The following is a 25,203-nucleotide window of genomic DNA, read 5'->3' on the forward strand; positions in this document are numbered from 1 at the left end:
TTAAAAAGTAGTGTTTTTCTCAAGACATAGTGATAAAAAGGAAGAGATCAAAGATCTTTTTCCTTCCAGCCTTACTCTGTGTGTTCAAGCAGTCCAACACAGCTCCTTCTGTTATTCAAAAAAAAGGAAAAAAGAAAGAAAGGGGGGGAAAACCCCTTCAGCCAGGGAAAGACTACAAAGAGTACCTGCTTCTTTTAATTATCCCTCCTGCCCCGATATGTTTAACATATTTGCATCAGGTATTACTATTAGAAGTGGCTGCTATTGTATCAGTGAATATTTGCTTTTTTATCTGAAGGGAGCACAATCCGTGGTTTCATTAGGGTGCATGGCAACAATTGCAGTGCTGGAAAACACAGAAATAAACATAGTAACTAGTGTTCTACATTACTGCATAGCGACTGCATTTTCTTCTCTCTCCTAATGACTCACACCTTCCAAAAGCACAGAATCGAAAGTCCAGGAGACATGTCTTTCTCTTGAAAACTACTCCATTTTTTTTCTGTTTCGTTCTTCAACCAACTGACTTAGCAAAAGGAACCTGTAGTCCCGTTTCTTTCATTCTCCGGCTCTTCCTTGAATAAAAGGGACTTGATGGCTTTGACAAATAATAGGAAAACCACCACAGGCTTGGACTGATTTATTTGAAGTTTATTTGAACTTTTAAAAGGTTCCTCCCTTCTTCCTAAGCCTTCAGCAAGCCCAAATTCATCCTTTTCCCCTTTCCCCTCTCTTGCCTTGCCTACACGAGAAGCTTCCCAAGTGCAGCTCTACTAGATAACTTACTCTATTATCCTTATACCAGTATAAATGTCTGTATGGACAGTAGTCTGGACTAAAAGTAATTCTATTCTAAAATAATGACTCTGTGGGGTAATCACTTCTATTGCAGGGTCACTGAAGGGGAACTGACTGGTAAAAAGACAGTATAATAATTTTTTCTGGCTTAGCTCTGCCAGGAATCTTCCATAGGGAAACAAGCCCATACCCACCCAGTGAGTACTGGGGAGAAGCAACTGGACTCCATATGCAACCTGCAGAGACAAAATGCATAGTGGCTGTGTATATAAGTACAAGGGAACATGTACAAAGAAGAATGCTGTCTGTGTCCTCTACTTGGAAAAAAACTTGTGAGAAGATACCTGGTCTCCTGTGATGTTTCTGTGTTGCATCTGGACATTATAGAGTAGCTTCTACCACACATACATTTCTTTTACAACATCAACATTATTGGCAGTCATGGGAGTCTATAGTGATATTTAAACCTTCTCACTCAGGTCCCCAAATCCACCCGTGGTATCTTGCCAGGACAATCCATACCTGATTTTGGGTGATGGTGGCAGCTACTGGTAAGAGATGGAGGCAGCAAGGATGTGGCTGGTGCTATTTAGTATTAGGAAGGCCCCAGAGCTCAGAGCACACATGCTGGAACCAGAAACTCTTTCCTTCTGCTACCGGAGCTGGTATCATCTATGATTTTCAGCAAGTCATACATCTTCCATGCCTCAAATTCTCCACTTCTAAAAGGGAAACAGAGGGCTGTTTTGAAGATTAATTAGTTAATGAATTTAAAGTGCTTTGAAGGTGAAAAGCACTGCGTTGGAGCTAAGTACTGTAATTAGGAACAAATTCTACTCTTGAGTACAGGGGGGCAGATCTGAAACAACTTTGCTGCTGTCAGTGGATTTAAATAGATGCCAAGGAGGTAAAAACCAGGCTTATATGGCTTCAAAACATAAATGCAGGTAGACTCCCTGCTGAGTTAGATCTGCCACCATAATTAAATCAGGAAACATGACAACTTTTCATTTCAGTCAGAGATACAGGGAAAATGTCCTTTAAAAAAAATAAAACAGGAAAGAAACATTTTAAGAAAGTGTTTTCTTTGGCTTTGAGACACAGGCCCGAGGAGAAACTGTTCTCAGCGATGCAGTGGCTCTTGAAATATTTACTGGGTCTGGCACTTAGCATAATCTTTCTTGTATAAACCTTATAAAAGGAGCACACATATTATCTTAAACTGCAATCTACTGTGAGGATGAGATGATATTTTAATAGGGTTGCATTCATCACACTGTAACAAGGAAGGGATACTCCACTACAGCACCCCCCCTAGGGTAATGTACAGAAGAAGGAATGACTCTGACCATCAGATAAGGAGCGTTATGGTAGATAGACAGACAGGAAGACTGCTGATGGAGAGAGACGGATCCAGCAGTGACAGGTGTGGCACTTAGCCACAGTTACTGGGAACCTGTCCTCCTCCCGTGACTCCTTCTTTAATGTATTCCACAATGGTCTGGCTTGGAAGTCATCTTCTGCTTGCTTTTACAAGCCTGGAGAGATGAGAAGCTGGGTACATTTCAGAGGTAACAAAATGACCTCTTTTTATGGAAGGCCATCATGCCAGTAAGCACTGTCTTACTAATTCATTTCCATCCCCTGCTGAACGAACCACAGACCAGTGCCCTGAACTGCCACCTTGTCTTCTAGAAGATGTTCTGTCTTCAGATGTTGAGCTCCTGTCTGAAAATGGAAAACCTTACAAGAGTGCTTTCCATTTGCCCCAGTGGTATCATCTACAGGAAGGGACACTATATGGAAGAATGACCAGGTTTTCATTTTTATAAAACAGATTTCCAAGCAGAGCTTAAGAAGATTCAAAGCCTCTTTAATCCAGCTACATTCAGACCAAGACACAGGACTGAGTCAAAAAGTCAACTGCAACAATGGACCATAGTCCTTCTTGCCCCAGATCGTTTTGGCTAATTGCAGACACAGCAGACACCTGCTTCTTATTAACCATCAGGCAACAAATTATGAGACAATTAACTCTTTAACTACTGGGTCAATATTATAGCGAAACAAAACAATCCACTTAAGCTTAGTGTTTAGCGAGCATTATTTCTTGGAACAAATCTCATTCCACATTCACTAAAAAATCTCTTCATAACAACAGATACAACCACCATGAGTCTAACTGTAGTGAGGACAGAATCAAAGTGAAAATCCTTCAAGGAGGATTAAATATAAGATACATTTTTCCAGCAGACAATAAAGCTCACTCACAGGAACTGGATTCACTACTTTGCTTTGCTCACACCAGCCCCGAGTTCAAAAAGGGTGGTGTGTTTAATGGGCTGAGGATTTGCACGCAAGCGACCTTGGCTCCATGAGCAAAGGCAGGGTGGGAAGACAGCTCTAAACCAGCTTTCCCCAGCCCCCATCTTGGAGAAGCTGGGCACTCAGCGGAGTGCAGAGCATAGCTCAGGGCAGTGAAACAGCAATAAATTAAGGTACACCCAGAAATATCCTCTTGGAGCCGTTCCTCCAGCCCCGGTTCAGCAGAGGACAAGAGCTCTTGCCTCATCCCCTTCCATTCTCACCAGAGACACTACTCCTCGCCGAGGACTTCCATAGCGAGCAACGAAGAGCCAGCTACGCTGCAGTCACACCCCACAAAATACGCCCTGTGTGAGGAGCGTTCCCAGATCCTCAGCTAAAGCTGCTTCCTGCTGATTTGCTCTGCCCGGGAGGCACAAAACAGCTGAGAAGAGTGGCAGGAGTGGGCCTTAAGTAAATCCTGTAAGTATTGCCACACAGATAGATTTGCAGGCCAGCGCTCCATGCGTGGCCAGATACACTGGGTGCACAACTTAATCACACAGGTTTCACACCCCAGGATTTTTGGGACGTTATGAGAGGACATTCATTGCTGGATTATTTTCTGTTGCTCTCAGCTATAGATGGCCATCAATAGCTGCAGGATGGCTCAGGGCAAAATCTGGTGTGTGTGCGCATGGGTGTGTAAGTGGGGCTGAAAGTCAGTAAGTCAAAGCAATGGATTAATGTATTTCTTCCTCAGAGTCTTTAAACACTTTTGCAGATCTTTATGATTTGCTTAGTTTTTTATATGCATTTTAGGCATCCTTTGCATGCAATTGAGCCTTCTCTATAAATTGCAAAGGCCGAGAAACTTGCTAAACACTTTGCTCTGATTAATTACTCCCAAACTTCAGCAATATAAGTCAAAGCTGGGTTCTCAAGTCAAAAATACTAGCCCTCGATCATGTTACAGCATTGCAATGGTTATTGTTACAGAGCATTACTCTGCAGCAGCCTTCTGGAGGGACGTTGGTTATTTTAATGCACTGAGCAGATGATCACCAAATCACATATTAGAGCCTGGGAGGGCAGCTAGTCCATCAAATCCTCAGGGTAGATATGAAAAATGTAACTGGATATTTAAACATCAAATAGGAAATAGCCACTATTCAGAGTGGTGGGTTATATAAAAATTTCGTTATGCCCCTGCCCCAGCTCTTATTGCAGGATTTCATCACAGTTTTGGTTGCTATTGATTTATTAGGGCTGGAAGAAAACATTTCATCTGAATTATTTGGGGGGCTCAACTGGACTCATCCCCAAAAAGATTTGCGGACCTTCATTTTTTTTTAATTTTATGCTCGAAAACCAACCGCCTTCCAAAAAGCCCCTTCAGTTTTCATTTGCTACTTCCTGCAAATTTTATCAGAAATTTTTCCAATCTGTGGTTACCCCAAACTGGAAATTTGTCAGTTCTTTTTTGTGACAAATTGTTGTTTTTCATTTAAATACTCTGCACAGATGTCTGCCCCATTTCCTTCCCAGTAGTTGTATCCTAATAGGTTCAGCTGTGTGCTGGGTACTGCCATAGAAGCACCAACCTGAACGACGTACTATAGCCCCAGTCGCACAATGAGGTCCTTATTAGTTGACATGTACCATTTGCTCAGAGCTGCATTGTTTCAATGGGGCTCTGTGCTGATGAGGAGGCTACAAACCCAGAAGAAAACACTTTCTCAGACAGAATCTAACCAGGACACAGGAAGGCTTCCAGCCTCTGGCCTCGGCACTGCAATTTGCATCTCTTGCCTGCCATATCTTTCTTATATAATAAGTTTGTGCACCTGCTACAGCACGTTTGCATTTTGTTAAGCAAACATTTGCAGCACAAATATAATTACCTTTATCTCTGGCAGCCCTTGTACTGTGAAGAGTTTCACTGAAGAGTACGTCTGAATTCAATTAAAACATTTTCTAAGACTTCTATTAATTTTTATGAAGCCCCTTAAAGAAGAAGAAGGGAAAAAAAATCGGCCGTTGTGTCTTTGCCTGTTCTATTAAATGACTTTGCTTAAACATCTCTCTTTTTTGCAGGTCTCATTCTGTGCCTCAGATGAGACTGCCTCAGCATCCAGACCGTCTGTTCATCAGGTAACATTTTATACAAAGGCTGGATCTTTATTTAATAGTCTCCTATTGATTCATACAGCTAGTCACAGTGACTAACAGGACTCTGATTCACTGATACCTATTGATATCCATCTCCCCTCCCTCCCCCCTTAGGACAAAAATGCAATGGTTGTTTTAGAAAGTGGAATAAGCAACGCACCCCATCTTTGGAGGAAACAGTGCCATTGGAAAACGGGAAACCTGCAACGTTCATATATTATTGGGAACGCAGACTGGTAGCCATTTCAGAGCAGTCTGCAAGCTTTCCTCCCCATTTAAATCCATCCGCTCTGCTACTTATCTTTTGTTTTACAGTAGAGGAGGAAACACAAGGTAAAGTCAAGTGCACAGGTTATGAAAAAACAACAAATGCTTCCTGAGGGGTGCAATGTTCCAAAAATCATCTCCTGCCTGTCAGTTTTATGCTCTGGAGCAGAAAATACTCCTACCCAGATCAGCTCAAGTATATATATTTTTAATATTGCACTCATAACACTAGGTATCCTGGTGATAGTAACTTTGAATAACCACCCAGCAGAGAAAATTATCCAGGCAAGAGTCCTGGAAATTAAGATATTTTCTCAAAAGTATGGAAGCCAAAATATTTGGTTTTTAAAATGAGTGGAGGTCGTCGCTCAGTCAGTGATCATAACACGGGGATGTATTTCCCTCTTTCAAACGTCCCTCCGAGTTGATGCACAACAAACAAAATCCCGTGTCAATAATGCCACCGTAAATGAAGGGCCCACCAAAAAATGTGCCAGTCTTCAGTTGCTGTTCTTGCAAAAAATGGACCCGTAAATCTTTGCAGCTTCAAGAATGCATGCCCACAGCTTTTTGCAAGTGAATTGAGGGCTGAACAGCCCGTGCATTTGGGGGGAGACAGGAATTCATGGCTTCAAGCCTGGCTCTTAGTGGTTTGGGATCCTTACTCTAAATAGTGGTTCTCCCACTGGTGACTGTATGTTGCCGGAAAGGCAATACAACCCACATTTTTTCTGTGGGAGACATTTGTCTCCTTGTTACAGCACTGATTCATAGATTCATAGATTCATAGATACTAGGGTCGGAAGGGACCTCAATAGATCATCGAGTCCAACCCACTGCATAAGCAGGAAAGAGTGCTGGGCCTACATTACCCCAGCTAGATACACATCTAGCCTTCGCTTGAAGACCCCCAGGGTAGGGGAGACACCTCCCTTGGGAGCCCGTTCCAGACCTTGGCCACTTGAACTGTGAAGAAGTTCCTCCTAATATCCAATCTAAATCTGCTCTCTTCTAGCTTGTGGCCATTATTTCTTGTAACCCCCGGGGGGGCCTTGGTGAATAAATACTCACCAATTCCCTTCTGTGCCCCCCTGATGAACTTATAGGCAGCCACCAGGTCGCCTCTCAACCTTCTCTTGCGGATGTTCCTTCCATTCCCCCTGCTTTGCATCCCTGTATCTAGACCAGTGGTTCTCAAACTTTTTTGTACCAGGACCAATTTGGAAACATTGATGACCAGTCCTGACTCAGTGCCCCTCACTCCTGACCCACTGCCCCCTGTCCTTAGGCCCCAGCACCCTGCCCCACCTCATGAGTGGGGGAGTGGGGGCTGCCGAAGCAGCCCCTTGCAGGCTGGAAGTCTGCCATGCCTCAAGGGAAAAGCCACTATTTCCCATGTTTTTCTCCTTTAAAGGAGAATCTATTTTTAAAGTTTGTTCACAGCTCTTTCATATATTCTTGTGACCCACTTTTAGGTGGTGGCCCACGGGTCGAGAAACACTGATCTAGGGGCCAAGAAAAGTATGAAATATTTGGGATGAAATCGTGGCCTCATCCAAGTCAAACAGGAGTTCTGCCATTGACTTCACTGGGGCCAGGATTTCACCCCAGCTCTTTTCAAGGTTAACAACTGGGTGGGGGAGAAGGACGAAGGAAGCAATATTTCAGGATCAGACGTGGTACCATGGACGGCAGGAACTGGGGTCGGGCAGAGCTGCGTGATTGGAGCCCCAGAGACAGGGTCTGTTTTACCATCAGAGGCTCTAGCTCAACAACCTCCACATGGTTGACTCTCAACCTCTAGATCCACAGCAGCCAAAAACTGGCTTTTCCTTTTTTCTTTTTCTTTACAATTCATCTTTCAAATCCTTTCCTGGGAGCCTGCCACTGCTGCTTCCCCAGGGCTCTCCTCCCTCACGCGCGTCCTTCCTCAGTCCCGCTGTATTACTTCATAATACCCAAGTTGCACATTTGATGCACAGATTGAATTAGAAATCAGGCCTGTGTCTGATCTGCAAACATACCTCCAGCCTTATTTTTCTCCCCTTAATGTATTCCAGTCTATGCCTGGGTAGTTAAAATCTTCAATTCCTACCACTCTCTCCTTTTTACATGCCTGTTTTATTTGCACAGTCATTTCACAGTCCAGTTGTTCTTTCTGATCAGGTGGCCTATAAAATATTTCTATTACTAGTTTACTCTCTGAAACATCTCCAACTGCAGCCCATAATGACACAGCAGCTCCATTCCAACCTCCCTCAGATCCTCACTTTCAAAGACTAATAAATCCTCTTCCTTCTCAAATAACTCTCTCCCCTCTCATTCTCTTCTCCTTCCCCTCTCACAGGCTAAGCTACTTCTGTTCTTTAATGATAATCCCTGTTTTCTTCCAAGGAAACTTCAGTTGTATCCAGAGCTAGTCCCCAACATGCTTGATGTCTCCTTCAGACAAATGTCTTATCCTGGGACACAAAGGAATCAACCATTTCCCGTAATATGAATCTGAATCTATATGTAAAACCTCTTGCTGACCAAGTCTTGAAGAAAAGCTTTGGTCCTGGACTTGTTCTTACTGAGGTCCATCCTTCTGTGGTTTCCCCTACCCACAGCGTCTAGCCACCCAAACAGCCTCCAGCTTGTCTGAAAAGCAAACTCTGATTTCTGCCCTCTGCTTGGCCCCTTGTACTGAACCCCAGAAGTAGGTCTGACTAGCATTTCCACTCCCCTTTTCCTGGCCTCTTCCTTTCATCTGCCTTTTGGAGTGACCACTGGCCTATCAAAGGATTTTTGCCTTCTGACATCTCATTGTTCTTCCTGTATGTCCTGAAAATATGAGGCTTTTGTTCTCCTGCACGCTGTAGCTTCTGAGGATATGGTGCACACAGTAGTCAAAGGGCACCTGCAGATGTACAAGCTATATGTAAAGGAGCTAGCATGGATAATGCTAAGGGTGCAAACATGGCAGCACCTCTGAGCACTTTACCCACCCTCTTGGGCAGGTTTTACAGCCCTCTCTGAGCTCCACTTTGCAGTCACCCCTTTCTGCAGTGTAGACATAACTTTATCTTGCTACAGGACTCTGTCTGCAGCACTGAGTTCTCAAAATGGCTGCATTCAGCAGATGAATATTAACACTCATTTATACTGCTCTTCCCCAGAACCTTTACTTGTTCTTCCTTTGTGACCTTTTCCTTAATCAGCACTAAAGGCAAGTTTGAAAGGGTTGTTTTGCCACTTGTGTGAGGGAATGAACAATTTCCAGCTGAAGAACCACCAGCGTTTTAGATCCGAGATGTTTCTCTGCTTGCATTTTGTCCAGATGAGCTTCTTGTATGTGGAGATGTATAAATCTCCAGGACTAGGGACAGACATTACACATAAACTGGTCTAAATGATCAGAAACTGGTTTAAACCAGTAACAGAACAGATGTTCAATACACATAAACCAGTCTGAAAATGGCTGAAAGTGGTTTAAGATAAACTTGATTGAATCAGACTTAACTGATTTGGGTCAAACTGGCTTATGCAATGTCTGTCCTATACCCCTTGCTTGTTTAAGTTAAATCAGACTCCCCCAGCATCCCAGCATGCTCTCTGGGCTGGGCTGGGCTGATTGGGGCTGTCTGCTCCACAGTAGGGCTGGCACTTCTCCTCTGCTCCCTGGCTGGTGCTCGGCAGAGACTGCAGGCAGCTGCCTGGCCTCCTCCTCCACCCCCTTCCCCTCCACATCTCCTCTACCTGGCACAGACAGCTCTCGGGATTAGCTAGCAGACCACATGCTGGCTACAGCCTGTGCTGTGGGGGACAAGACAAAGGCAGAATCAACAGGTAGCTGGTAATGTCCCTCTGTTGTTTTCTTAATGGGGCGATAAACACAGTATAACCAATTTTCTGCTGGGCTGGTCAGGAGGAGGGGAACCCCTCCCTAATCATAGCATCCTGCTGGCGCCTAGCTATACCCCCCTCAGCTCAGGTCTGTGCAAGGGAAGGGAGGGCTGCTCTAGCACCCTCTGGCTTCTAGTCTGAGCCACTGCAGGCATGTGCCTGCACATCTGGGATGTCTGTGCAGTTACAAACTGATTCAGCGGAGCCAGGTTAGATTAATCTGCAAAGATTGAATCAATTCAGGCTCAGGCTTTTTAAATGTCTGTCCCTAACCCAGGAAGCCTCAGTTGGTTTGAGGCTGTGTCTTTTCAGTTACAAACAAAAATTTCATCCTCAGTCAAACTCCACTTGTCTAAACCCACTCAGCCAGCCTGACTTATCCTGTGCAAAATGCCCTCTTGTTTTCTAACCCATCCTTTGTATCTCTTCCTTCCTCTGCAGGGGACATAGGCAGTAAATGGAAGGAAATGTTTGTTTTCCCTCAGGATGCATATGGGGGGGGGGGGTTTATTGAACACCTTAAAAGTTCAGACTTCACCTTTAAGACTTAATCCACCCAAAAAATGTAAATTCATCCAAATACTTTTATGAAACTGGAAATCTTCAGCTAGGAAATGCACCTGCACTGAGCAAACAGCACATAAACTCACACTGAGTGATTGGAGAGCAGACAGGATAGACTACAAATTGAGCTTGTTTCACTCATATGCCAGGGGATGACTAGTGTGTCTTTAAGCACCAAGAAACCTCTACCTTAGAAGACCATTACCAAATGAAATCTTCTGCTCTAGAGTGTCCTACTGTGATTATTAAATGTTATTTAAAAAAATATTTATATTGCTAATTAGGAGAGAAGGTTGCTAAGAACCTGGAGCCATAACGACAATCAGTCCAATTCACAGTTCTCAGTAAACCACACTGATTAGGGTTCACTGCTCTGAATTCTTATTAGTCAGGGGGGAAAAAATCTCTCATTTTTCCCTTTTGAAAAGTATGGCCTCAGTTCTGTAACCAGATGCAGTGTGCAGACCCATACACCTGTCCGTTGTCTCACTGAAGGTAGCTGGTTCTACATGTGCAGGACTGGGGGAGATCTTATTGTTGCTACTTCCTACCAAATATACATCCATAGGCTTGTCTTACACAGACATGGTCACCACAGTCCTTTAATCTATCTATCTACCAAAAGCATTTGTGGGTAAACAAGCAAGGCAAACTTTAAATCACCTGACAAAGCAGCGAGACCATTGAAGTCTTGAGTCAATTAACAGCTGCTAACAGCAGCGTTTGTCTTGAGAAATTCAGCAGAAATTCCAACGTGTAAAGAACAATCATCTAGCAGATGTGCAATATATTTTGCACCACCACCAGTGCACAGTGTGTTGTCTCAAATATCTCAGACCTGGTCATTTGTGGCACAGGTCCTGGTGCTGGTCCTGAACTTCTCAGGTTGGCTACCAAGACAGCGTGGAAGAACAAAGTCAGATGGAAACTGGTGATGGTATAGGAAGTCCTGATCATGGCAGAGGCTCTTTCCCATTCTCTCTGCCAAAACAAGCTGGTTCTCAGTTGGCTGAAAAGTAGACCACGCTGCCCAGATGGAACTTCAACTATATATTTGGTCATGAGGAAGATCCACATATCCTTGAAAAGTGGCAAGTGTGGCATTTGTTGCACTGTGGCAATCCATGTGTTAGCTGTGATCTGATGCCAGGTGTGAAGTGGAGGAATGCGGATTGCAGAGGGGTGTTTCATTCTTTACAGTGTCAAAATAAACAGCAGTAACAGCTGCTGGACTCGCACCCTGTTCAGAGAACAGGATGGAGGATGACAAGGGGCCCATATTTATATTTATTCAGGTTTCTGGATATGCTGTTGATGATGGTGAGGAACAGAGGGGCTGAGCCTTCCTACTTGAAAGTAATGAGAGCTTATATGTGGGAGAAAGTGGGACAAGTTGCTCATATTCATGGAAGAGCCTTGCTCCCCATCACAATATTAGATATGGAGGATATAGCTGAACATGTTCACTCATCCTTACTTTGGAGAAGCTGGGAACAAGATCCAGACTTGATCTTTGCAGCACAAACCCAACTCTTCCTACTAAAACTTCACTCCTGCTATGCTTATCACCACACTGATGGGGTTGACACATTTGGGACGAGGGCAGATCCAACACCTGGTGGAATCAGTGGGAGTCTTTCCCCTGACTTCATGGGAGCAGGATCCAACCTTTAGCCAGTGCTCTTTAGGGCCCCATTTCATTCCTTGCACTTCTCTTTCCAGCCAGCATCCAGCAGATCTAAGGTACAGAGAGCAATAAGTTACAGAGAGCAATAAGTTAATCACCGTTTTTCACAATTCCCAAGAAAAGATTCAGGTTTCAGTGGAAGATGTATGAAGCTTCCTCTTGCTCTAACATTGGTGCATCTATCCTGTGAGAGGATGTGTGGCCTTAAGGTTAAACTAAGAGTTAGAAACTACAGTAGTCTTGCCCCCCGACACTAATTTCCAAGTCATCAAGTCATTTAACCTCTATGCCCATCAGTCTTCTCATCTGTAAAAAAAATGTACCTACAGACACATGCCCAAATTCAGAGGTTTTGTGACAGTACAGTCACTGATGCCTGCAAAGTGCACATGGAAGTGGAAAGGACTAGTATTATTAGTTTGTTACCACTTTGGTCTGAGCTTGACCTTCTTCCGAGTGGAAAGAAGGGTCTAACGTAGTTTGGTAGCCAGTCGTAGTCATGTTGGTCTAGAGGCTAAAGGAATCAGAACTCATGGTAGAGGTGATAGCTTTTACTAGTTGATCTAATAAAAGACATCACCTCTTCCATGAGTTCTGAGTCTTAGCACTGTTTGCACCTAAGTGCATAGAGAAAGCAAGTCAACGTGGGACAGGACACCCACGACAGTAGCTTTCTAGCTCTCTACACTGAGGCCACATGAGAAATGAGTGTAAATGAGTCCTGATGCATGTGTGGCACAAGCCCAGCCCAGCCGGCAGCGTCGGATGTACCCCTGCGCAGCACTGACTGTAGCGGGTACTGTGATTCTGGATGAGGGTGCTTTGGGGAGAGCCATCTGGTGGACAGCACCGGCCATTCTGCGTTTGTGGTATTTGTCCTTAGCTTCTGCAAGCAACACAATTTCCCCAAAAAAACCTTGTTAACTAAATAAATGGGACCAGATTCAAAACGGGTATAAGCAGATATAAGTGTATGGATTTACCTTAAATGTGCAGCTGGCACCTCTAGTATAAAGTGCACAGACATGAATACACCGGGTCAATCAATAATAAGGGGAGAAGACAAGAAAATGATATTGGCTGTAATGTTTGCAAACACTCTTCACCTCCCAACACACTGATGAATAGATGGCTTTCGCTGAAAGAAAAGATCCCTCTGGCGTTAAAGAAAGCGGCTTGATGAGGCACCGGGGAAAACGATTCAACATGAAATTCAGTTTGACCTGATCTGTCCTTACAGCTCTTTGTTTTCCCATCTCTTCCTCTCTCTCTGACCTTTAGGGTACGGGGCTGGGTGGGTTGGTTTTTCTTCCGAACAGGTCAGCTCAAATGGATCCGCTTCCCCATGATAACATGACTGCAGAATATGAATGCAGGCTCCTTCTATTGTGTCCCGTTCCACCCCCACGGCATCCCCCCCGCGCCCCGCGTGCCTCCCCCTGCCTGCGGGCTCGTCGCACAAAGGAACACGGAGTACCCACTCCGCAGCCCACCTTGAACAAAACACTCCAGGACTCTCGAAGCAGCAGAAGTGCTAATCAAGCAGGGCCCTGTGCTGTGTGCTTCTGCAGTGGTTGCTTGGCATAGAAATGGGCTGTCTGGCCGCAGCTATGAGGTAACGTCTGGCTTTTTTGCCAAGCTGCAGAACTAGTCAGACACTCCCTGGAACAACATTTCTTCAGGAAAAAAAAAAAAAAAAAAGAAAGAAAAGTTAGGCAAGAAATGATCTTCCAGAAGCTTCTTTGCATCTTTCTTTCTATGGTGTTTTTTTTTTTTTTTTTTGGGGGGGGGGAAGTTATATAACCAAATTACTTAGAATGCAGTGGGTTTCATCAGCTGCTTCCGATTTTTGGCAGTGATCTTATGAAACTGATTTTTCACACTTACCAGACAAACTGGAAATTCTGAAAACAAGGAGAGCACACAACACACCCTTTTCTTTTCCCCTCAATACACTTTAATCCATCAGCTATTTCTGGATGCAAACTGAATAGAGCAATACAAATACAAGCAAGGCAGAACTAACCGGTGTCTGCAGCATCTCTTTTCAGAGCCCCCCCCCCCCCCCCCCCCAGCCTAATTAACCAGCTACAATACTGCAAAAGCCTTTCCCCCTTCCTTCAAAAATTCATTTAGGATCCACAGTGCTTCTCATTTCATCTTTTCTGCTCTTTATATCATTGACAGGTTGTTGTTGTTTTTTCCAAGCAAGGCAAAATATAGAGTTCATTTTTCTCCAGCGAAGGTTAGGAAATAATCTGAGCTGAAGAGGACAAGCTGTTCATTTAGAGTTTCAAGCTGTGGAAAACAAAACCTCTGTGTCTTGGATCAAAAAACAGTGCAATAAAGAATTTGGGCTGGGTTCTCCATGACACCTATCAAGGGGTTAATTTCCAAGAGACAGCAGCTTTGAAAAGCTGCAAGAAATTGTCCTAGCCTTAGGATAGGATCAGCCAATGAAATTTGGTTCTGATGAGGTAATGCTTGAAGCTTGATGCATCATTGGTTGAGGAGCTATTCACTTGATACTAGTCTGGAGAGTTTGGCAAGTCGAGTCTTCATGGGCCGGTTGGTAAATCTCTCTTCCAAGAGCATTTCAGTTCAGTTCGCCAGGGCCCCGCGCTCTGGGTATGTGTAGCCCGTGGAAGCTTGTTCTGATGACAGTGCTTCAGTCCCGGGTCTTATGGGGAATGCATCCCGATGCCTGGCTATCAGCCTCGACTAGACTTACTTCTTCAACCTACATGTGCAGCTTACACACGAACCTCTTAATAGAAAGCAGTTGTTTCTCTGACTCACCTCTGGACTCCGAATTGTTGCTTCAGGAACCAAATCTCCTCCACTCCCCCAGTTTCTATTACTTTTCTAGGTTTTCATCTGTCTGGTATAGCAACAGCTGATTTCTTTACTAGGAGCTGACTGGTGGTATCTTACTGGTGGTACCTCTAGTCTGGACTTCCATCTTACTAAAACCATTGCAATATCAGTCATTCCCCAAAGATGTCAATGGAGAGATGGGCTGTTTTTCTATAGCTTTTGTCTACACTGAGCTATTTTGTCCTGAAATAATTGCAGAAACATAGCTGCATCAATGCAATCCGCTACTGTGGTTGAGCTGCATTGGTGCAATAAGTACCTGGCATTGGAGCAGTTTACCTTGATTCCAAGATGCTTTCACAACATCCTAAATGCAAGCCAGATTACATATTGTGGCTCCTCTGGCTGAGATCATCACCCCCTATATTTCCAGTAAACAGGCCTGGGCTCAGTTAAGTGGCACCATAACATTTAGTCCAACCAGGGGGCATGTCCCCTGAGGCAGGAACTGAGCAAGATAGCTGTATAGTCTTCTACACGTCTTCTGAAGACCTGCACACGAACTGTAGCATGGCATGCATGGGGCTAGAGATGGGAGGTCACTGCCATCCCGGGATGGAGCCAACCTGTGCAGCTGGACTGGTCACAATTTCCACGGCTTCCTACATCTTCCCAGGACTGTCAAAGTTACTTTGGGAGCTGCTGCAGGATTCTTTCTGAGTGAGACTTTTTCAACTTTTGTGTAAAAATCTGCACTCTAATACAACATCTGCAAAATTCAAACTGAAAAGTTATTTCAAGGAAGAAAAAAAAATCAACAGTTTTTGCTGCAAGAACATGGTGTTTTTTTCCTCGCCACCTCCTGTTTAGTTAAGTAATGCATTAATCAACAACGTGGGGGAAAAGCAATCCTCTGTGATGCCAGTGGCAATAATGTGCCATGACAATGAGAAGAGTGGGGAACACACAATAGTAGAAATGCAGGGAAGGAACATCAGGAGGTCACTTAGCATATCCATCCACACTGAGACATGACCAAGTAAACCTAGATATCTGTCTACAACATTTTCAAAACCTCCAGGGAGATTCCACAACCGCTCTTGATAGCCTGTTCCGAAGTTTAACTATCCTTATGGTTAGAGAGTGTGTCCTAATATCTAATTTAAGTCACCTTTGCTTCAAAGCAAGCTGATTTCTTCATCTCCTGTCCCCAGCGGACAAGCAGAACAATAAACACTTCCCTTTTTATGGCAACTTTTTACGTAGTGGAAGAGTGCTATCATGCTCACCTCCAGTCTTCTCATTTGTAGACTAAACAAGCCCAGTTCCTTCAATCTCTCCTCGTATGTCATGTGTATTAGAGCTTTTATCATTCTGCTGCCTCCCTCCGGACTTTTTTTTTACTTTAACTACATCCTCCTAAAACTGTGGTTCTCCCAACTGGACACTGCACAGTTCATGCATGAGCAATAAGATGGCGCTGACATTGTTTAGCATCCCGGTTCTTTGATCAACAACACTGGAAAGGAAGGGGCTTTCAGATTTTTTTATATGGGATTTTTTTCCCATTTGAATAGATGGGAAATTGAGGCATGGAGAAATATAGATCCAGTTCATTGCTCTGCCTGACCTGATAGCCTATCCAAAGGTGGGTTGTCCATGGTGAGTCAAACCCTGGGTTTCTTCTCGGTTGCATTGGTGCCTATCAAATTATAACATCGCCTTCTGATAACCAAAGAGGCATGAAATATGATTGCTTCCTTTTCTCCAGCTAGAACTAGGATTTCTTCCCCCCCCCAACATCTTGATGAAATAATATATTATATCACTCCTACTTGTGCGGAGGTTTTGAAATGAAGCTATTGTACAATCAGACTGCAGCTAAAAAAATTCCTGGGCAATTTACTTTAACATTATATTTATGGGCTTTGGCAATTTGTCTTGTGATGGTAAAAGGCAATGACAACGAAAGTCACGCTTACAGAGCCGACTGTTATCTTTCCAAACAACCACAAAAGCCTGTCTCTTTTTCACACTTCTCTTTTTGTTAGGAACCCTGTCTGTGTTGGCTTTGTAAAAGTACTGCAGCTACAAATAATAAACCACCATAGCACCTTCTCCCACCCCCTCCTTTACCCTACATATAAAGAATTCAGACACTGCTGTGCAGGCTATTTGTTGTCTGGTCTATTGAATGACCCATCACTGGTGGCTTGAACCATTTTAAAATATGTAAAGTGAGCCCATATACCATGCTGCCTGGCATCTTACAAAAGTATTAATGATTAATAATGAAGTTGAGCCATCACACTTAGAAATTCTGGACTGAACCCATTTTATTAAAAGGTAGGGTAAGTTTATCCCCACCCTTTAAAACTAAGAGGCTGAAAAGAATTACCTTAATGGCCAATCTTTCGCCCACTGGAGCACATGGGGAGCCTTGCTCATCTGTACATTTGAGGTACCTACCTACACAGGTCAGTACAGTGAGGCCATTTGTGGCAAAATGCCTGTCACAGGTTGGCGCCCTGATTTAAATGGTATGGATTTTCCCATTCTGGCATTTTTTTAAAATGAGGTTGAAACTGCTCAGCATTTCAGAGCAGAAAAATTCCACTCCACAGGATGTAAAGTGTCAATTTATGTGTTAATTATATTTTCATATCAGAATATCAACTTCAGTTTGTGAGAACATGGGTGTCCTTAAAATAAGTGGTAATAAAAAAATTGAAAACAGCCAGTGTTCTTGAATCAATTTTCACATTTATAACTTTAAAGCATAATTCCTTCTTTTCTATCTCATTTTGTCAGCTCAGTATAGCTTTCCGCTTGCCTTGTCATTTAATCAAAAATGTGTCAGTCCATAATTTGCAGTGTTTCTTTCAATTTTTTAAAAAGAAAGAAAAGCTAAACAAACAAACAAAACGCAGAAGCGAAGTCTCAGCAGTACATAAACTATGGGGGCATGGGAATCTCAAAAAATATGTATAATTTATTTCATGAACCACAGCGACAACTGGAAAGATTCAACCTATAATTGTGTGGATAATATCCTTCCAATGCTGTTAAGGGCTGTTGTCTGCAGTGTGTACAGTACTTATAATTTTCACAGCTACTCATGTTATAAATGAGATACAAATGAATCCCATGGCAGATGAACACCCCGAAGGTATTGCGTTTATCACAGTATCTGAGGCTTTTCTTCCGAATTGCTAAAAATGGGCTTTTGTTGATTTGATTGATTGATTGATTGATTGACTGACTGACTGGGTTTCAATTTTTGAATTCCAAATTGGGGCCAACCCACTCCATTAAAACTAACATGCGCCACAAAGTTAAAAGGTGCTGAGCACAGAGCTGGAGGTCCTTTCTAAGGCACTCATTTCTAATTCTTCAAACTACCAACTACTTATTTTTAAGCTTCTCCAAACTCATGCAAATCCCAGGAGGCTGTAGCAGTCTTCCAAACCTCTGGCAGTACATTTACTTTCTTCTAAGTTAACTACTATACCTAATTAAACAACACTGTCTCATCTGAGTGGATGATATTCTTACAGTCTGAATACAAATTAAAATTCCAGTTCTGTTAACATTCAGGTCAGTTAATCAGAATAAACCTCTTTAAAAACTAGAAGACTAAAGTGATTTCAAAGTCAATCATACTTGTAACTCATTTTTAAGGATGTCATTTATAATATTCTCTATTGGCTCGATTATTTAAAAAAGCCAAAAGCTAGATCAGCTTAATTCAATGGAAGAAAAATAAGGAATCTCGCATAAAGGGAGATAAAGAGGCTTGGTTTCAAAAGGTCAGGCATGCAGTTGTGTGTGGTGAAAAATGCATGTGCAATTAGGAAAACTTGCCTGTGTAAATCAAACGCTGCTCACATAATAAACCTGGCAGAATTTGTGATTTGCATGGGGAAATGACAATTTTGTATGCCCTGTATTGTTCTTCCTACCCAGAGGCACAGTGGCCCCGCATACAGGGGTAGTGGCAACTACTGATTGTCACCGTCACTGCGACTCTAGTTGCAGAGTTGCGGCAAAAGCCTGGTTTTTTGCCCCCTGCCCCCATCAGCACCTAGGGCTGCCCCTGCTTTCTGCAAGCACAGCTCTGTATATATTAGTACATGTATTCATGCAAATGATATTTTGAAAACCAAGCCCAAATATTCAAGAAATTCTTATCAAATTATTGCAAGCATGTCTTTTTTCTTGGCCAGAAACCATGCTATCAGAAAACCTGTGTCCTCAGCCCAGTCCTGCAGGAGACTTGCTATGTCAGCTCAGGCAAATCACATTGCTTTTACCCTCTCTTTGCCCATCAGTAAATGGCTTTCATATCCCCTGCCTATGATCACAGAGGCATTGTGTAGTTCAGCTGGGGTTTGTAATTCTCTTTAAATTCCTGAGCAATGTACATTTTGGAATGAAATGATCAGCTAAGGATGTTCAACACTATCATTTACTTGCAGCAAATGCTAACCATTAGGAAATGGTTTTCTTGTGTCAAAAAGAAAAACAAGGAGAAAGCAACACAGTGAAAATTCAGAAAGTCTTCTACCTTTTTTTTTTGTTGCATATTTTTGTGATTTAAGAAAATATAATTGATGGATCTGGTTCATTCCTGAGTACAATTTAAGTACAGAATCTTAGATCTGATGATTGGTAGTTAGGCATAGTTCTCTTCTCCCATGTGATAATTTTCAAAGATGTGCTCCATAAAAGAGAGACAACTATATAGATGTATGCATTTAAAAGTATTTTCTAAATAGCTAATAATCCAAACGTAAAAAGACCAAGTCTTTTTGTCTAGGTGTTCTATGACCAATAAGACTTCAACGGGTTGCAGACTGGAAAGAGCCTCTTGTATCTTGTATCCACTTCTTCCCAATGTCATGACAGCTGAGACGGAGCTCACAACCTCCTGGCCTACTTATCAGGAAGCAGCATGAAGGGGAGCACTCATTCCGTTCTCACTCGTACTCCCAGAAAGTGGGAGTAATTCCACTGAAGTCGGTGGGGTCACGCTGGTGTTAGCAAGTGGGGAATGGAATTTGGGACATTTCCACTGGAGGGTTTCAGCCAGGGAAGGGGCTTCCACTATCATTTTTTTAAATCCTAAAATGTGGCATTCGGGTAACCCTTCAAGACTTCACTAATTCTCCAACTCATTTTCCGGGGGAGGACAGGACTGGCAAAAGGTGGTGAGAGACTTATGGTTTTGCATGGATGTGATGCAATCTCCTTTCTTCGGAAGACTGAAGGGTACCTCCATGCCTGGGTGGTACCTCGTTATGCATGGCTACAAACAAACTAGTCACAACCGTTCAGGAAGAAGAGTCAGATCCTGCCAACATCATGAGATGGCATCAGGATCATGAGATGTCTTGTCCTGCTGTTCTCCCCTCTCCTGGCAAGCAGCAGGGTCTCCCTTCCCTCACCAGAGTTGTGGGCTGAGTAGAGAAGTGAGGGGAGACAAGCAAAGAGCAGACTGATCCATACTTCACAGGGGGATGAAGGACTGTTGTTGTCCTGGTCTGCTCAGTTTGTTCTGTTCCCTCATCTCTACTTTCAAAGTCATATCAGCTCATGAGAGACTAGAGGAGAGAGTTGCCCACCTACAGCTGATCGGCTGCTCTTCATGAGGCAGCAGGTAGTGGGAAGGCAGGGAATCGGTAGGATCTTTCCCATATGCATGGACATAGTTCAGGAGGAACTTGAACCTGCCCGGCTCAGGCTTCCACCGTATTTGTTGGGTTGACCTAGCAATGTTGGCCAGGGATGCACATAAATCTGACCTTAACTGGCGTGGCTGGGCCAACAAAAGCCCTAGAGCAAAGTCATAGCAGCAGTGTGCTTTCCCCATCTTGGTGACTGCGTCCAAGGACCTGGTTTAAGCAAAAGCTTCCAACTGGTGTGAATCGCATCTCCATTAGGAGGATTCTGCACTATCGCAGTACCTCTCTAGCCATACTGACAAACCCTTCTGTTAGTACAGACAAAGTCTCCATCAGTGGAGTTGGCAACACTGGTAAATAGGGAGGCAGGGATGGTTTGAATTGATGTATACAGGGAGAAGAGGCTGTGCTTTCACTCTAGGGCAAGACTAGCTTTGGGTCTGGGAATGCACCTTGCCCATCAATCCCCTAATAGAATTAGTCTCAAAACCACTGCAGGTAGCCCAGGACACACATCTGGTACTAGCAAGCAGCACAACAAAGGAAAATCCTTTGTCCAATCATCAGCGGGCATATTGCTAAAATATTTGCCTTCCTGCCTGGTATTTTTTTAGGCATCTTCTTTAAAAGCTACTTCTTCAGGGTTTTCTTCATGCTGTTCTCACCAAAGATTATCTCTGTGGTTCAGGCATTTGCTGAACCCCCATCTTTCCTTCAACATTTTCTGCAATGCAAACAGCTAAAATACCAGCAGCCAGCCATGAGCCTACAACTGCCTAGATGGGAAGATTGTGGTGTGGGAATCTATTCCAGTCCATAGAATGAGATGTCTAACTGAAAAGCTGAATGCAGCTGGGTTTCCATACACTCTTCTACGTGTGCGTTTAATAGAGCCGAATGCATATCGAGGGAAGAAAATGGCTGCAAATATTTGCTTGTATTTGAAAACTAATTTGATTTAACCCTGACCTTTTATGTTCACTTTCCATGATCATTCAAGCTCCACGTTACTCAGCTCTCAGTGACAGAAATTCCCATTCAGAAAAGGTGAAGTACTAAGAAATGCTGGCTCCATTGAGGACGTTAGCAAAGCTCCCATTGACAATGGATTGTATCTCCATAGTAAATGTTGGCCATGAGTCTCATTTTAGCTCAGCTTGAAAAGGGACAAAAGATCTTTCATTTCCAACCAGGCAATCAGCAAAGACAGGCAAGAAAAAAGCTAGGTGAAATCTGTAGGCAAGGCAAGGTGAAATTTGTTGCATAATTATCTGTAGTCTTTGTCACCCTCGTTGTTTTATGCAACTCCTTTTCGTATGTAGCATGCACTCAGTAAAAGGTATTAGAGTGCAAGGCAGGAGCGGTCCCAGACAGCGTCCTTGGCAATAGTCATATTCTAGCATTTTGGAGTTAGTACGTTAGAATACCCTAATCTTTTCGTGTGTTGAAAGTGGTACCCATTCCTCAACTAGTTAGGCCATGGCAAGAGAGGAAGCTTAGTGTGCCTGATAGCTGCGCCCTCAAACAAGCTGCCTGGATCCCCCCATTCTCCTGGGCAGGTCAATCTGCTTATCCGGAGCGTGAGCTACTTAGCACTGCTCAGAATTAGTCCCAAATAACTTGCTTTCAGTGCCACACAGTTTCCCCTGCACTGCTTTCAGGCTGGGTGGTAGCCTGCGCAGATCCAGGAGCCATGTTTGAAGGTCTGAACGTCTGAAATTTAGACGTGGCTTTAGTGTGGGAAGAGACCTGCAAAATCAAGTGTGAACAGTGGAAAAAACAAACACCTTACGATTTGTGTATTATAGATTCGGAACGGTCAGCACACATCATATATTCATGTGGTTTCACTTACTCCACTCCTCCTCTATTTTCAGCTTGTTGGCAAAACCCAAGGGTGTAGTTTGTGTGAGAGACTAGACAGATTCATAGCTGGGCTTTTATCATTGTTTCCACAGTGCATGCGATTTTTTCTTTATTTGTTCCTACTTGTAATTTTATCACTTTGTTATTATTTCACAGTGGTTTTTATTGTGCTTTTTACTGCAGGCATGTTGTGGGTATAAGAGCTAGCTGCTGGAAAGCGAGCCTCCTATGCAGAGGGCTACCCCTGAAATGCAGATGGAGAGGTGGCCACAGGTAGTGGGTATTTTTTATCAGCACCTAATTTCTAGTGCTGGAACCTGGCAAAGTGCAGATCTTAGACCAAGAGTTTCAGATCTGACAGGTGATCTTGGCCGCCTACATTTTTGTACTGCCCAGTGTGGGCCACGTTGAATGGTCCACATGCAGCCACCACAACACGATTTGCTCCAGATTTTTCTCAAGCTTACCCAGCCACACAGCCATTGCCTTAGGGTTGTTGTTTTATCTACTGGGGAATCTTTCATGGCTAATCATTTACAACGTATAGGAGCAGCTCCCTTCCCATCATAAAAGTACATTCACACAGAAATCCTCTGCACTTTAAAACCTTCTGGAGTCATCGTCCTTTAAATTATGAAGAATCCCTGAACCAAATTGCTTTGATCCAGAAAAAAAAACAAACCCCAACAACAACAAAAAAACACCCCAGCCAGTCATATACCATTTAATCTCAGGGATAGTCTCCATTTTCTGTCCCTGCTGGCAATGTTGATAAGCTCCTTTCAGACCTCCAGCCATTAGCAAGGATAATATTTGTAGAAGACTTGAAGAGCCCATGGTGATTAGTGCTATTTAGAAGCACAATCTAAATCTCAAAGTATTATTGTGAGTGACACAATCCTTACATATCGGATCCCATCAAGTTTGTCATGTCCCTTCCCTTTAACGGGTTTAACGGGATGCTTCACCCAGCTGGAACAGGCAGCAGGCAGCCAAGCTCCTCCGAGAGCATTTTCTTCCAGTCCCACTCCAGCAGTCAGTTGAAATCAGCTTGATGGAGCAGTGGGTCAGCAGGAAAGAAACATGGCATATTAGTGTTTAAGCTTCTTAAATAAAACGTTCTGGTGAACCCTGGCAAAAAAGAGGATTCAGAGTGGGACCCTGCAGCTAGAAGAAGGGAAGTAATGGACGTTAGTTGTTTGTATTTTAAAGAAATCAATGGAGATGCTGGAGACGGTGTGACAAGCACGCAGCTGGTAGAATGGGCAGCCAGAGATCACTATTTCCCTTTTAAATAAATCAATGTGTTAATTGGGATTCTGGTGGGGTTCAGCAGCTGCTAATGGAGTCAGGGGCCAATAGAGGATCATTAGTTTTCATGCTAAGCATTGCTGCCTACTAATTGGGGTGCGATTGTGCTGCTGGAAGGGAGCGAAGCCAAAGAATGAAAAGTATTTTTTTTTTTAAGATCTGTCACTTTAAACTATCCCCACTGGACTGAGCATATTTAAAAAGTAAAAGCAAGTTAACAGTCGTTGTTCCCTTAGGCCTTTGAACTTGGGAGACTCCTCGCTTGCTGAGGATGGCTCTTTGCTTATCAGGCAGTCTTTCCTGGCTTTCAAACCAGGTCACACAGAAGTGAAGTACAACATGGGAGAAAGGTGTTATTTATTGGACCTGTCCTTGCTCTTACTGAAGTTGGAGGCAAAGCTGCCTTGACTCAGCCAGGCATGTTTTCAGGATTAACCCATGTGTCCTTGATACATCTGGGCACACTTCCATGCTTTACTTAATTTTCCTTGTTTAATGTGGTCCTGGTTAATCTACATGCCTTCATCCTGATGCTTGGCCTTCCCCTTGGGCTGATTCAGTCAGTCCTGACTCTTTCGCCCATCTCAACAAACCTTGTTCATCTGCAATCTTAAACCTGTAAATGATGTGAAATCCAGATTTCAAAGAAACGAAGGGCAGAGACGTAGATCTTTACTCCGGCAAGATTGTTGGGGAGCGCATTTGAAAGGCTAATGTTTGCATGAACATATGTATATAGCATTTGATGTCAATTATAATCACATGCTAATTTGCCTGGGATTTCATGTGTGATGCAAAAAGCCAATTATGTTTACCTTTGTTTGCCAAATTTCTTTGGATTATAAACATAGCCCTAAAGTTTGGCTTCAGAAGTGGCAGCCCCATGTCCGTGCATAGTTTTATCACCACAGTAGCAATGCCTACAATGGGTTCTGAAAAACTAAGAACTCTTGCCCTGTCTCGTGGACCCAGATACATTTCTAATACTACTAAACTCAGAACAGATGCAGAGATCAGATTCCCCTCATTTTCAAGTTCCCAGGTGGGCAGGAAGAAGAAATCCTGAAATCCCATCATAAGGGCCACTCCTGTGATCCTTCCAGAAAGGAACAGGAACAGAGTGCTGGAAAATTCATGAGAAAACTTATTCCCACATTAATTTGAAAGAGTCAGGGAATACAGATAAATGGTGGAAAAGAACTGAAGCTTCCCTAATCTAACATCTAAATAAATGCTTCAACCTATTCAGGTGTTTCTTCTGCTAATTTCACCAGTAGCTTAACTCCCAGTAGATAACTTATTTGAATCCAAGTATGGACATGATTGTACTCCATGAAGGTGCAGCATTTCACAGCAGTTCCAGCACTAGTACAGCTCATAGAAGAAATGATTTTGGAACCATCTGCCATATGGAAAATACTCTTGTGGGTAGACCCAAAATGCTACATCCAAAAACATTCGCACCACCTGACAAGCAAACCACAGAAAGTGCTTCTCCCACCTTGCAGAATTGGGCTCTCTGGGTGTTTATACGCATGCCCCAGGGGGGCCAAGAACTGCTGTAATTAAAGTACCCAGAACATCATGTGTATCAGTGTTCCTGCACTGAAAAATGGCAGTGGGAGGTGCTTTAACTAAAGCTCATTCAATGAGCTTTAGTTAAAGCACGCCTGCCACCATTTTTCAGATGCTGATACATGTGACGCTGGAGTCTGCTGGAGCGCTGTGATTACCACCCTCCACCAGACTCAATTAATCGAGTCTGCTCCGACGTGCTGTAGATACAGCACATCGGAGCAGCCTCTCTGCGTGTGTATAGGCAATCTCGAAGTCTTTGATTGTTTGTTT

The 25,203-nt window shown here is 43.4% G+C and overlaps 2 long non-coding RNA genes across 2 annotated transcripts in view; both read right to left on the reverse strand.

Moving 5' to 3' along the window:
* Positions 1-801: 801 nt before the first annotated feature.
* Positions 802-13,254, reverse strand: LOC149856731 (uncharacterized). Its single transcript, XR_016444509.1, has 3 exons — positions 13,171-13,254; positions 10,654-11,728; positions 802-1,520 (listed from the first exon to the last, which is right to left on the reverse strand). It is a non-coding gene; the product is annotated as an uncharacterized LOC149856731 (long non-coding RNA).
* Positions 13,255-13,316: 62 nt separating this feature from the next.
* The window catches only part of LOC149856732 (uncharacterized), a 194,939-nt gene continuing 183,052 nt past the window's right edge, over positions 13,317-25,203 (reverse strand). Inside the window, exon 5 of the long non-coding RNA XR_016444511.1 lies at positions 13,317-13,353. This is a non-coding gene — a long non-coding RNA (uncharacterized LOC149856732). The remainder of the gene's footprint in view (positions 13,354-25,203) is intronic.

Source organism: Crocodylus siamensis, chromosome 10 (assembly GCF_052110815.1).
Source record: "Crocodylus siamensis isolate JL-2025a chromosome 10, ASM5211081v1, whole genome shotgun sequence".
NCBI classification, from domain to species: domain Eukaryota; kingdom Metazoa; phylum Chordata; order Crocodylia; family Crocodylidae; genus Crocodylus; species Crocodylus siamensis.